Consider the following 12143-nt stretch of genomic DNA (forward strand, 5'->3'; position numbering starts at 1 on the left):
TCTGGCACAATGGTGATGTTTGTCCGGTGACCATTTCTACAGAATGTTCTGTCAGACAAGACTGTTTTGTAGAAAGGATTATTGCTCGTCGTCAAGGTGGCATGGCATGATGGGTGCTGATGGAATCGCACAAGGGCGCTGGTGATATCCAAAGGGCCCGCCAGAGGGCGCTGGTGGTATCATGGCCGGCCGTAGCCAGCATTTATCTGGCGCTTGCCTCGCTTGCCGTGACGTGAGAGCCACACGAGATGGAGTGTGTTTAGGTCTGTGAGAACATTAGCGACAAGGCGAGCGATCTTTAAAGACCCTCGGGCCAAGAGCTGACTTCTCCAGACACCAAGCGGCGCGAAGACCACACAGACACCCACCTCTGCCAGCTGCCAAGAACAAGTCTGGCACAACGCACTTAGCGCATGCCACGCCTCCTACAAGCAAGCCCGGGGCTACCTGCACCCGCCCCATCTCAACCAGACCTGTCTTACAACCTGCGCCTCTTGTCAGCCTACCCTCCACATAGACATTCACACTCACAAACTCTCTCTCACACACACACTCTCACACAAACCCACATATATACTCACACACTCACAAACTTTCTCTCTCTCTCTCTCACACACACACACACTCTCACACAAAGTCACATATATACTCACCCACACTCACAAACTCTCTCTCACACACACTCTCTCTCACACACAAACGCACATACACACTCACAAACACATACACTATCTCTCTCTTTCGCGCGCACACACACACAAAGTGTGATCTCAGCGGTTGCTACGTGACGTATGTCACATCAGTGTTTCCTGCCTAAAATATTCTTGCTACTTATATTTGTAGGTAGGTCATTCCTAGAATCATGTGTATGTAAGAGTGGGGTCACGTGACCATTCAGACTGATGGATCTATAAACAGGTCATCAGTCAGTTGACAAAGGTTGGTGGTCTTGATGTGAGCCTGTCTCCCTCCCACTAACATCCCCGCCTGTCGTGCTAGCGCCAATGGTCCTTTCATCAACTGGAGAAAAGCTTGAACAAAATTGAGATCTTGAGTAAGTCCATTTCATCTACTGGGAAAAACCACTAGTCCTTATAATATATGGAAAGTATATGGGATACATATATATATATCATAACAACACATGCGCAGTCTGAACCATTTTGGGGAATCCCCACTACTGCACTCGGTGAGGTCACTGTAGTCGCTCAGTGAATCGTGGCTAACCTCAAGTGCTGTTTACCTAGTTCCCTAACCCTAACTTGGCTAGGGTATCAATGGGCAAACTTAACCGGACAAATCAGATTTATGAGCCATGGGGTTAAGGTGATCGACCAACCAGTCTAGCGGAAATTCCCGAAAAGAGGTTAGCGCGCATGCGTGGTTGAGCTACAGGAAGCAACACAAGATGGAGAAAATAAGCCGAGAAAAGCGAGAAGGTTACTGGTGTCTGGTAATCTACTAGTCTCAGTATACCAAATCAACAAACATCTTCATTGAATAAACATTCTGTCAACCATACTTGAGCAGGTTATTGATAAGGTCACGAAAATAATCGGCGTAGGACACACAGGTGTACAGGTGGACTGCTGTCTGTCTGCCGAGACCAACGCTTAGCCTCTTGCGAAGTTCTCCGCTGTTAGTCTCGGCGAGCCTAAACAATGAATGTGACTAAGCAGGAAGCTTTGTCGTCTAATGCCTCGTTTTAGTAGTTAACTGGAAAGAAAATCGTCTGCCAGCAGTCCAGTAATACAAGTTTGTAGACTCACTCAAGGAATGCCCACAGAGTAAGATTTAGTTACAACTATTCAGAGCCTTTTAACATTTTAGCCACGACCTGCGGACAGCGCACAGCAAATTTACCTAGCGCAGGTACAAGTGCCAGCCCTGGAGGTACTCCTGGAAATGGTTTTTCTTTTTAGAGGGCCAAAAATAGCCAGCTGCAGGACTTTATATACGTCACAAGATAACCGCTAGCTACAAGCGTATGTGTACGTCACACCAACACCTCCAGGTGAAGTGTGTATACTATGTCACATCTCAACAACAGGTCCAGCTGTAATGTGCATAGTGTCACATCACAACAACAGCTCCAGCGGTAATGTGTGTACTATGTGACGTCACAGCAACAGCTCCAGCTGTTTCCACATGAACTACGAGCCTCAGCAGATAAAATACCACGATTAGCTGCAAAATAAATAAAACAAAAAACCCCAAACAAATAAACAGCGATAGCAGAGAAAGCAGCAGGTGAAACAGAAAGAGTAGTCATTCCCCGAAGCCTGTAACAATAGAGACAATAAAAGAGACGATAAAAGAGACGATAAAACGGACGTTTGATGTTTGAAATACGATGCCGTCGTTGGCCCAGGCAGGTCTTCACACCCTCATGCATTTACCAAAGTGAAAGAGGGTCGAGGGAGTGCGTGGCTGCGCGGGTAGGTACCTGTCGGCCGCAGCGGTGCAGTAGAAGGGTGTAGGTGTAGCGGGTGTCGTGGTTGTCGTGGCAAGGCTGTGTTGCCTGGCTGCCGCACACTTGGCTGTCGCTTTGCTGGCGGAGTGCGGTCATTATCACGACAAGCGTGGCTCCGCGTCAGGTGCAAACTGTCGACTTCTCTCGCCGTCTTGTGCTGCTTGCCACGAGAGTTAGCTCCCCGCTGCGCCCCCTCCCACCCGTTAGGGTCTAGGAGTGGAGACAAGTTGAGGTAACTCATCTTCTACCAGCTTCATGTTCCGAGTTGCTCTGCTTTGAGTCAGGTCTCTTGAAACAATCAAGCAGACGTCAAGTGTGGAGGGATGGAGGGAGCGCGGAATACCTGACAACACAACAAAACGAAACACAAATATGTCAAGCAAGGGGAGATGACTGTTAGGCAGTTGTCGCCACTGGGTGACGTACCGGTTGCACCAGTTAGTGGTTTTCAAGCTCATTATCTCCCCTGTTAACACAAGCGTTTGTGGAGGAGGAAGGGGCCTTACCTCTCCCCCCCCTCACTACTGTCGTAACTCCCAGTAGTACTTTCTCCGCCATGACACGCTCCTCCTCTCATGGGGCGCTTGGTGGCGCAGTGGGTAAAGTTTCTGTCACCACAACAGTGAAAATGAGATTGTCAGGTCCATGCACGTATTATCTTACTTTTATGAAGCAACTCATGCAGGTGTGTCACGTGCGCCAAGTCAAATCACAGATTGCTTTTACTTCATGGGTCTAAGTCACAAAAAGATTATAAAAAAAAAACAAAACAACAAACAAAAAAAAAAAAAAAAAAAAAAAACAAGCTTTTTTGAAAAAGCTCTTAAAGATAATTTTGACGGTAAATTAAGTATTAAGTAATCCGCGACGGGAGGGCGGCTAAAAAAAAGGCGCCTTCGGATTGAAATGTGTTGCTAACGATGATGTGATGTCAGTTATATCAGGTGAGAAGGTGAAGTAAGTAGTATTAGTTCATACAGGTAGACAGCTGTACAGCTCTAGCGCTGTTAAGTAGCAATTCAGTGCGGGTATAGGTGTTACCTGTAACTTGCCAGACAGGCGATGTGTTATTGTGATTGGAAAATGGTAACTTTGTTGATAAATACGCAGCGAAACAAATATTTTGCTAAAATATTTCAATGTCGGTAACATTAACATTCGACGTGTTGAAAGATACTGTCGAGAACTAATTTATAAAATTGATTTAAATGTTTAGAGAAGTGCAACATTTTGTCTTTATGATCAGGTCAACTTCATTTTAAATAATAATTCCCCAAAATACATAATTATGATTAATTTTCATGATATAAGCATTGAAACATCAGCATTCTCACCTGCCACTAGGAAATCAGAAGAAAACGAGTGTCCTTTACTGGAGTTGTGTGACGTGCCAGTAGTGTTTGTAACAGTGAGTGTGGTTCACTTGACCACATCTGTTCAAGTCTTCCGGTCAGATGATCAAACATTGCTCAGGTTGTTGTGTTCAAGAAGCGATTTTCTTACCAGAAGATGACACGAGTGATTGTGGAATACAACCCTACAGATCAGGTTTAATTATTAAGAAGTCGAAGAAAAACAAGCCAAAACTTCAACTGAAGTTAAAAAGGAATGAAAAAAGTCCAAACTGAATTCACTCGACAGAATGGTAAATAAATCTTCCGATCAACATTTAATGGGGAGCACTCAGTCTCATTCCAGTTTACATTGTATTACTGAGTCTGTTACTAAGTGAGCTCCTCTAAGTTCATATTTCCAGGTGTATTACTGCATATAAAATATAAACATATTTAAATGTGCGTTTGTCTAAGATAAACTCCTGTAATTTTTTGTATTTGATAGATGGTTCATTTCCAAAATTGCTTTTCTATTTTATAGAAATTATATTGTGCTCCTACCTGGTCTGAAGCCAGCCTGTTCTTCCGCTACTTATTTCTCAGTGGTGGCGCAAATTTAACCTTATATTCAATTTTCTTGTAGTTATAAACTACTTGGCATCAGTCCGTCAACGCTAAATTCATAACAAGGAAGATTGCACGAGCCACGCAGTGAAAAGAACGTGACAACTGTCCCCTTGTCACTGGTAACAGAACGTGACAACTACCCCATTACAACTGTAACAACAAAAATCCCAGGTACACTCTTTGTTTCTATATGCACTGTTGTAAAGATAAGATGATATTTTAAAGGTCGAGGAATCATGTCGATGTTAGGTTCTCTCCATCGCCGCCGGCGCTACATGACTTGTGGACCGCCAGTAGTTGTGGGTGCGGGCGGAGTCCAGGCGCTTCTCCACCCGGGAACGTCCTCAGTTGGCGAGCGACATCGTCACGTGTGTCTGATATTGTTCACTGTGCATACCTGCATGGCATTGAGGTTTATTAGCATGACATTGAGGTTTATTAGTATGACATTGTGGTTTATTAGAAGAGCACACTCTGGTAGTATAGCTTGGCTGTGAAATTGCCAACTATCTTTTCTTGCTAGCCACCTTTGCTTGTCAGCCTATTCAGTTTCTTACCAACCAACTTTGCTAGTGTACAGGGTAAGTCAGATCGCAAGCTGCCATGTCTGGACATGTCCTGTAGCTGGGCAGGGTTAGCAACAGTTTACAACTGCACATTTACCGGCTACCGGTTCTCGTCAGACTCTCCTGCCAGCTACTGGCCAGATTGAGTGAGACAACAGCCCCAGCACGTGATGCCAGGCTACCTAGCAACCATTGTCACGCAGCCGAAGCCCTATTCCGGCGGCCTGCGTGACGGCGGCGTGGGGCCCTGACCATCTGACCGGCCCGGCGATCACACGGGAGTAAATAGTCGCCTTCAGAGGCTGGCAGGCAGCTAGCGCCATGGCCTCCTTATAAATCGCCCTTGTGACGCTTGGCCCCCGCCAGAGGGCGCTTCAAGTACTTGATTAGTTTGCACGCTGAATACGGGCAACTCTTTGGTCACAAGATCTGCTCGTGGGAAGATGAATTTTGTTGCAGACCCTGCTTCTTGCTTCTTCCTGTTCTGACTATCGATCCTCTAGTTGTCTCCCTTGAGACAGAAGACGTGGCGCTCTATGATGGACTATCGTCTTGCTTTAGAAAAACCTCAGAATTTTGATGACATAAACCTAGTTTTTCTGCTTAATTGAACTAATAATTTGGGTGAAATAAAGTGCGCCGTCATGAGAGACAGACTGTGCCTGGGTACTTTGTGCCGAAGTTTTTTCCCTTTTCTAATCCGTCACAAGAGTGGATGTCGGGGAGGTAAAAAAATTCAATCCAATTAACTTAGCTGAATAAAAATTTAAAAAAGACAGGTGGACTTCACAGTTTGGCACAGGTCGGTCTTAAGAGGTTCGTGAGCCATAGTTTGCCCTCCCCGAAAACTTTCTCTTGTTTTAGAAAACTTTGCCCACCCCTGATCTAATATGTGAGTGAGCTATTCGATACCTGGTCTGAAAATCCCTACCATTCTAGTCACGTGGGTGTGAAATACAAGGATATTGCTGAAATGTAAACTGTCGCTGAGATCGCGGGGATGAAGGTATGTATGACTCGCTCAATGCCGGGAAGTTCATATTGTTTTGGGTGGGAAGAGGACTGGTCTACCCTGCGAGTCACGTGTTCACTTCCTATTTTGTTAGGTATCAACTGAGGAGCATGCCGCCCCTGCTGCGGGAGCTGTGCATCACCGAGTCTGCTGTGCGTCTAAAGAGCATCTGCTGGGCGGCGCAAGAGACAGCAGCGCCCTCTTCCTCTTAGGGCGCAGGAAGGCGTGGGTGACACTGATTAGAAACAACATGGCCTCGCGCCCACTTCCTCTTGACGAGTGCAGAGCGACTTAGCTCCCCTTCCTCACACACACACACCCCGGGTAGAGCTGTAAACAGTTGGTCCTGCTGCTTGAAGGTTGGGTGTTGGTTGTTAGCCTCTTCTTGTCTTAGCCTGTAGATTATTTCTGTACATTTGTGTCTTTGTTAATTTGTAAATGTCCTAGTCCGTGCTGCTTTAGTGACAGTGCGTGCTATAGTGATCTGAGACATGTCATCTGATTACTGTGACCTCCTAAATAGACATATCTATGACTGTGACCTCCCAAATAGACATATCTATGACTGTGACCTCCTAAATAGACATATCTATGACTGTGACCTCCCAAATAGACATATCTATTACTGTGACCTCCCAAATAGACATATCTATGACTGTGACCTCCCAAATAGACATATCTATGACTGTGACCTCCCAAATAGACATATCTATGACTGTGACCTCCCAAATAGACATATCTATGACTGTGACCTCCCAAAGAGACAGCTTGTCTATTAAGTGACCTCCCAAATGGTTCTGCGGCAGTCTTGTGTGAACCACCCTCTCCCCCCGCTCCACCCAGCATGTACTCTCGGCATCCCGTCCACGCGGCCAGCCAGCGGCGTTGTAGCCGTACTGACAACTTCATCTTTCGCACGTGCTGTGCGCGGAGCAAAGGGGGCAGGCGGCAATTGAGGCCAGGCCTGCTTGACACTGTCACGTGATGCAAGCCATTACCACAGCAGGCGGAGAAGCCATCGGGCGAAGGAAAATGCGAGGCACTCGGCGAGTGTTCCACAGCATTCCTCCAGCCGCGCCTGACAGGCCAGCTGCACCGCCTGCTTCTTCTCTACGTCTGCTGCCCCTCACCCCACCCCACCATCCTCATCACAGGCTGCGCCCACTGCCTCGGTTAGTAGGCGTTAGTAGGTGTCGGCTGCTGCTGGTCTGTCCATGAGCTTCTGTCTGTGATGTTACCGGTCAGTACACAAGCTGTGTCGTTGTGTGACATTACCGGTCAGTATAAAGCACAAAGCTTCTCTCTGTGATGTTACCATACACAAGCTGTCTGTGTGACGTTACTGGTCAGCACATAAGCTTCTCTCTGTGATGTTACCGGTCAGTAACAAGCTTCTCTCTGTGACCTGTGGACATTGGAGGTGATTTTGGCTGACATCCACTCAAGACGTACAAAGACATGTCTCTAGGCCCCACCCCACCTGTCCACCCGTGTCATTCTCTGTCTGTGTCGGGTGACTGGCCTGCTGCACAGTTCCGACATTGGAAAGTACACTGATCCACTCAGCAACCGGCTGTATTCCCCTGTAAACCACGAATTTCATTCCCCACACAAATAGTATAACATAATGTAAACATAATACAACATAACATATACACATGATACACACACGATACACACATGATATGCACATGAGACATGCATAATACACATGATAAACACATGATACACACGACACGTGATGTACACACAAGACTCATAAAATACATATAATAAACATGATACACATATAATAATACACGTAAGCGGGAATTTGTTAAGTGCAACATCTCAGCCAATGGCGGACTCATTGCACTGAACAATATCACAAAATTTTAATTGTTTGCTGTATTTGAATGATTAGAGTGGATTGGAACTAGCAGACAGGTAGTTACACCATCTTTCAGGACAACATTTTCCAGCCATCAACAGTTGTTTGTCGCAGGTGCCGCCACACGTCTTCCCGCTGGTGGACAGCCGGCGATCCCACAAAACTCGCTCGTGTTCAGTTCAAAGTAGTTCATGGACTATCAGGAACAGAAATATCACTTTTAAATCAAAATAAAGAACAACTTCTCTTAATATGTTTAGAGTATGTCTGTGCTTAGTGTGACGGGGAGAATAATGTGTATTTTGTGAGGACACACGGTACCCGGCAAGACAGTCGGCCAGCCGCGGGGTGGCCATTGTCCGTGTAACGCGTGTTGAGGGTGGGGTCGGAGGTATTCACTTTTTCTTTTACTTGGAATTGCATTTATGTGTCTATTTCTCTCATCACCATCAACTAACAGTTTGGGTTGTCTAAGAGGACATGAGTGTCTCGAGGAAATATTAAATACACTTACTCTTTATTGTTAGCCACTGCCCCATCCACTATATGCAAAAATAATTAATACAAATTAGCATAGATTAACAGATAGTTGAGTTTTTTGTAATAAAAAAAAATTGAAACCCACTCTGTCCAGTAGACTAGCAATCACAAATTTGAGAATTTAAAACATTTTATTTTTCCGGTCTGAAAAATTGATGATTTTGTAATATTTGAAGCTGCATATCTCACAAAAGAAACTTTGCAAGTTTTTAAAAATAAAAAACCCACCAAAAGACCCTTCAAAAACCAAAAACAGAACAGTATAAAGGGGTTACTTTGGAAAAAAAAATACGTTTTATGTTTATTTATTTGGAAATTAGTAAATAAAATGGAGTACTTCAAAAATGGTGTCTTCATGCAAAATGACCAAGCGCAAAACTGTTTTTCAAATTTGTTGTGTTTTTTTTCTAGTATGTCGTTTTAGCAAATTAGCTTTTTCAGTTACTTGAGTAGAAAGCCAATAATGGTAGCTTCTCGTGCAAAGTCTTTAGGAACATTTAAGATTTCTCGATGCTACATATGAGAGCTTCACACACGGTCCACAATAAATAGTTCTAGCTGTGACACAAATCACTAACTTCAAACAGCAATATGTCCAAAACTAATAAAGATAGACACTCAGTTGTTTTGTTTTTCTTATGTTTTCTTGTACCTTCGTGTGAACATAAAAATACTCATTTTAACAGCAAATTAATTTTGTGTGCCGGTACTTTTTTATAGGTAGACTTTGTCTTTTGTAATGTCCAGTCTGGTAACAGTTGCTTTGGTACTACACCCGAGTAGCTGACAAATGAACATCGCTCCTTGGTAAGACCGCTTGCGTGTGTTTTTTTTTTTTTATCCCTGTCTTGTTTCTGTCCAGAAACCTTGCCAATACTCATGACAAGACACACCAAATAAATAAAAATAATAAGAGACTGGGAAAAAACTTACTTCTGAGGAAAATAGAGCTTTTGGACTCCAAGGTTATCCCAGTACTGTTGTATACATACATATAAAACAATAAAAATAACAAAACAACTGAACACAAAGCAGGGGATTAAAAGGAAAAAAACTTTTGCGTGTTGAAGAGGTGGACATCAAATTCTCTGGTCTCTTCCATGGAATCAAGAAGAGGAAAGGACAACCGTTAGTGCAGGCTAACTGTTGCGTCCGGCAAACGATTAGAATAAGAAAACAGCGCCATGATGCTAATAAAAAAAAATCCCTCATTTTGAGGGCTAAAATTATATATAAAGTAAGTAAATTAGAAATGAAATGCAACAAAGGATACCATGGTCATTTTATTTCATCTGCTGTAATAAAAAGAGTCTTTTCATTCTCCAAATGAAGTGCAGAGCTTTGTGTAGCAAACAGGTTAAAGACAAATATTTTGTATTTGTATGTGTGGATGGAATACACTGTCTCTTGAGGAATTTGAGGGCCAGGCGACAGGTGAAAATACAGTTTATTGAGCAGTGTTTTCTTCATAAAACACCTGACAGCAGCTGGTGTGCATCTGAGGATGGAAAGTCGTCTTTTTGACTAAAGTGCTTGTATCTAGCTTGCCTTTACAGCAAACACACGAAGACAGCCATCTCCATCACCTTGGTGATCCCCTCACCAGAATTTGACCTTTGGCTGCCAAGGGTTTACTTCCTGTAATGCTAATTTATTTGTACATGCAGTCTTCAGACGTCACGTGATCAACAATTTCATGATCAGCTGGTGTGACTGTTTCGCCATGATAGAGATTCACTCAAAAATTATTTTGTGCTTCATTTGGACTTCTTTCCTTCTGTGTGAATCGCGCCACTCATTATCGACAGGTATTCTGTTTCTGAACAAACATTCTTGCCTTTCATCGCCACGCTCTCTCCTTCACACTTTCCCAACATAGCAGACCGCAGTCTTTCTCTAACGGACTTTGCAGATGACTTGCATCCGTCTCGTGCCCCCCGCTTGAAGCTGAAGAGTGGTGTTCACTTGCCGCACTCACAGCAGGGAGGGAGAGCTACAATACACCTTCAGACTTTTTCTAAATACCCTCGTGCCTCCTGCGGGATTTGAACAACGTTGACAAATGTTATAGTGAATATTTGTTTCGTAGTGTTCGGGTGTGTGTGTTCGGGTGGTTGTGGTTGTGGTGGTGCTATATTCAAGCCCTCTCTGCTATTGTGACGACAGTGACTTCCATCAGTCGCCAACACACTGCACGTTGATAACCCCTCCCCAACTTTGAACTGAGTTTGTCTCCGCAGCATCCTCCCCTCCCTCCCCCATCCCAGTGCAAGCATGCAGCTCGGAGAACATGGTCGCACAGCCAGGCATGTTATTGTTGCTGGTGCCGCAATAACCTCTTGCCACCGCGCCTCATCGTGAAGGTAACTGCTGTATAGTCATCTCCATCCTCCCGCATCATTTCACGCCAATCGTTTTGGCGGCATTTGACGCACGCCTCCTACCTCCTCCCTAGCGTCCCCCTCCCCAGCTGCACGTCGATTGACGCGGGTGCCGCGCGCGCCCCGAGCGTCGTTGGTTGTCGATGGAAGGCAGTCGGCGCGTGAACTCGCTTTTGCAGCGAGACGCCGACGAGAGAATGCACGAGAGCAGGAGCGGGGGACACATCAAGGACTCTATTATTCTCGCCCTGCACCGTAAGCGCCTTCCTCCACACGCGGCCAGCCAGTCAGGCCTCCGCGAGCAGCCAGACGGCGCTACCTCCCCTTCGATGTACCACACACCACCATCGGCTCTCCACCACTACTCTCCTCTCTTCTACACACCACCATCTTTATTGTCTACTTCTGTTTTCATCGGAAACAGAAATTTGCTGGGAGCTGTAATAATAACTTAAACAAAATACAATCACATTCCACACACCCATACAATTACTACACCCAACCCCTCCTAGCAATGATGATCAGAGGCGCACACACTCACACACACACACGCACACACAATATTCTGTGTTGATTGTTAGTGTTTCTTATCATCTGGTTGAGCAAAAATAAATCTCTTCGTGTTCCTTCATGATCCTTTGTGTACAGCTAAAACTTCACATATACCACACATACCCCCACGTCACACCTCTTGTGTAGAACGTCACAAAGTTTCCGGTCCAACACGTCACAGAGGTTCCTGTCTGGGGCGAGCCGTGCAGCACGTCACAGTTCGTGCTTTCAGGTCTTTTTCTGTCTGCCAAATATTTGGTATTATTGTGGGGTCAAGCTATTTTTCTCTCACGTCACGTAGTTTGTATTATTCTTGGGGTCAAGGTATTTTCTGACTATCATGTCACGTTACATTACTGGGGTCAAGGTGTTGTCTATTATGTCATATTGTTTGTATTATTGTGCTTTCTGTGACCTTCTGTCAGCAAAACACCGTCGGTGTCTTGTTCAGTTTGTAGCAGACCTCAGTTTGTAAACTTTGTCAGAAGGTGTGTGTCTCAAGTACAGTTTGCAGCTCGGGCATCCAGGAGTCACACCGGAAGCCTGAAGACGAGGCAACGTGCGGCCCTCGTGCGGCCCTCGTGCAGCCCTCATGGGGGCCATGCTGCCTGAGATGTTTGTCCTACAGCCTTAGCACCTTGCATCTTCAAGACAAGACATTAATGAAGCAAAGGGTCTGAGCACCCATAGGAAACCGGCTATTAGTTGTGTGCACCCTGACCAGTTCAATTCTGTACCCGACAGGTGCAAGACTGGCCTGACGACAGGTGTGAGGCTGACAATAGTTA

Source organism: Pomacea canaliculata, linkage group LG5, assembly GCF_003073045.1.
Source record: "Pomacea canaliculata isolate SZHN2017 linkage group LG5, ASM307304v1, whole genome shotgun sequence".
NCBI classification, from domain to species: domain Eukaryota; kingdom Metazoa; phylum Mollusca; class Gastropoda; order Architaenioglossa; family Ampullariidae; genus Pomacea; species Pomacea canaliculata.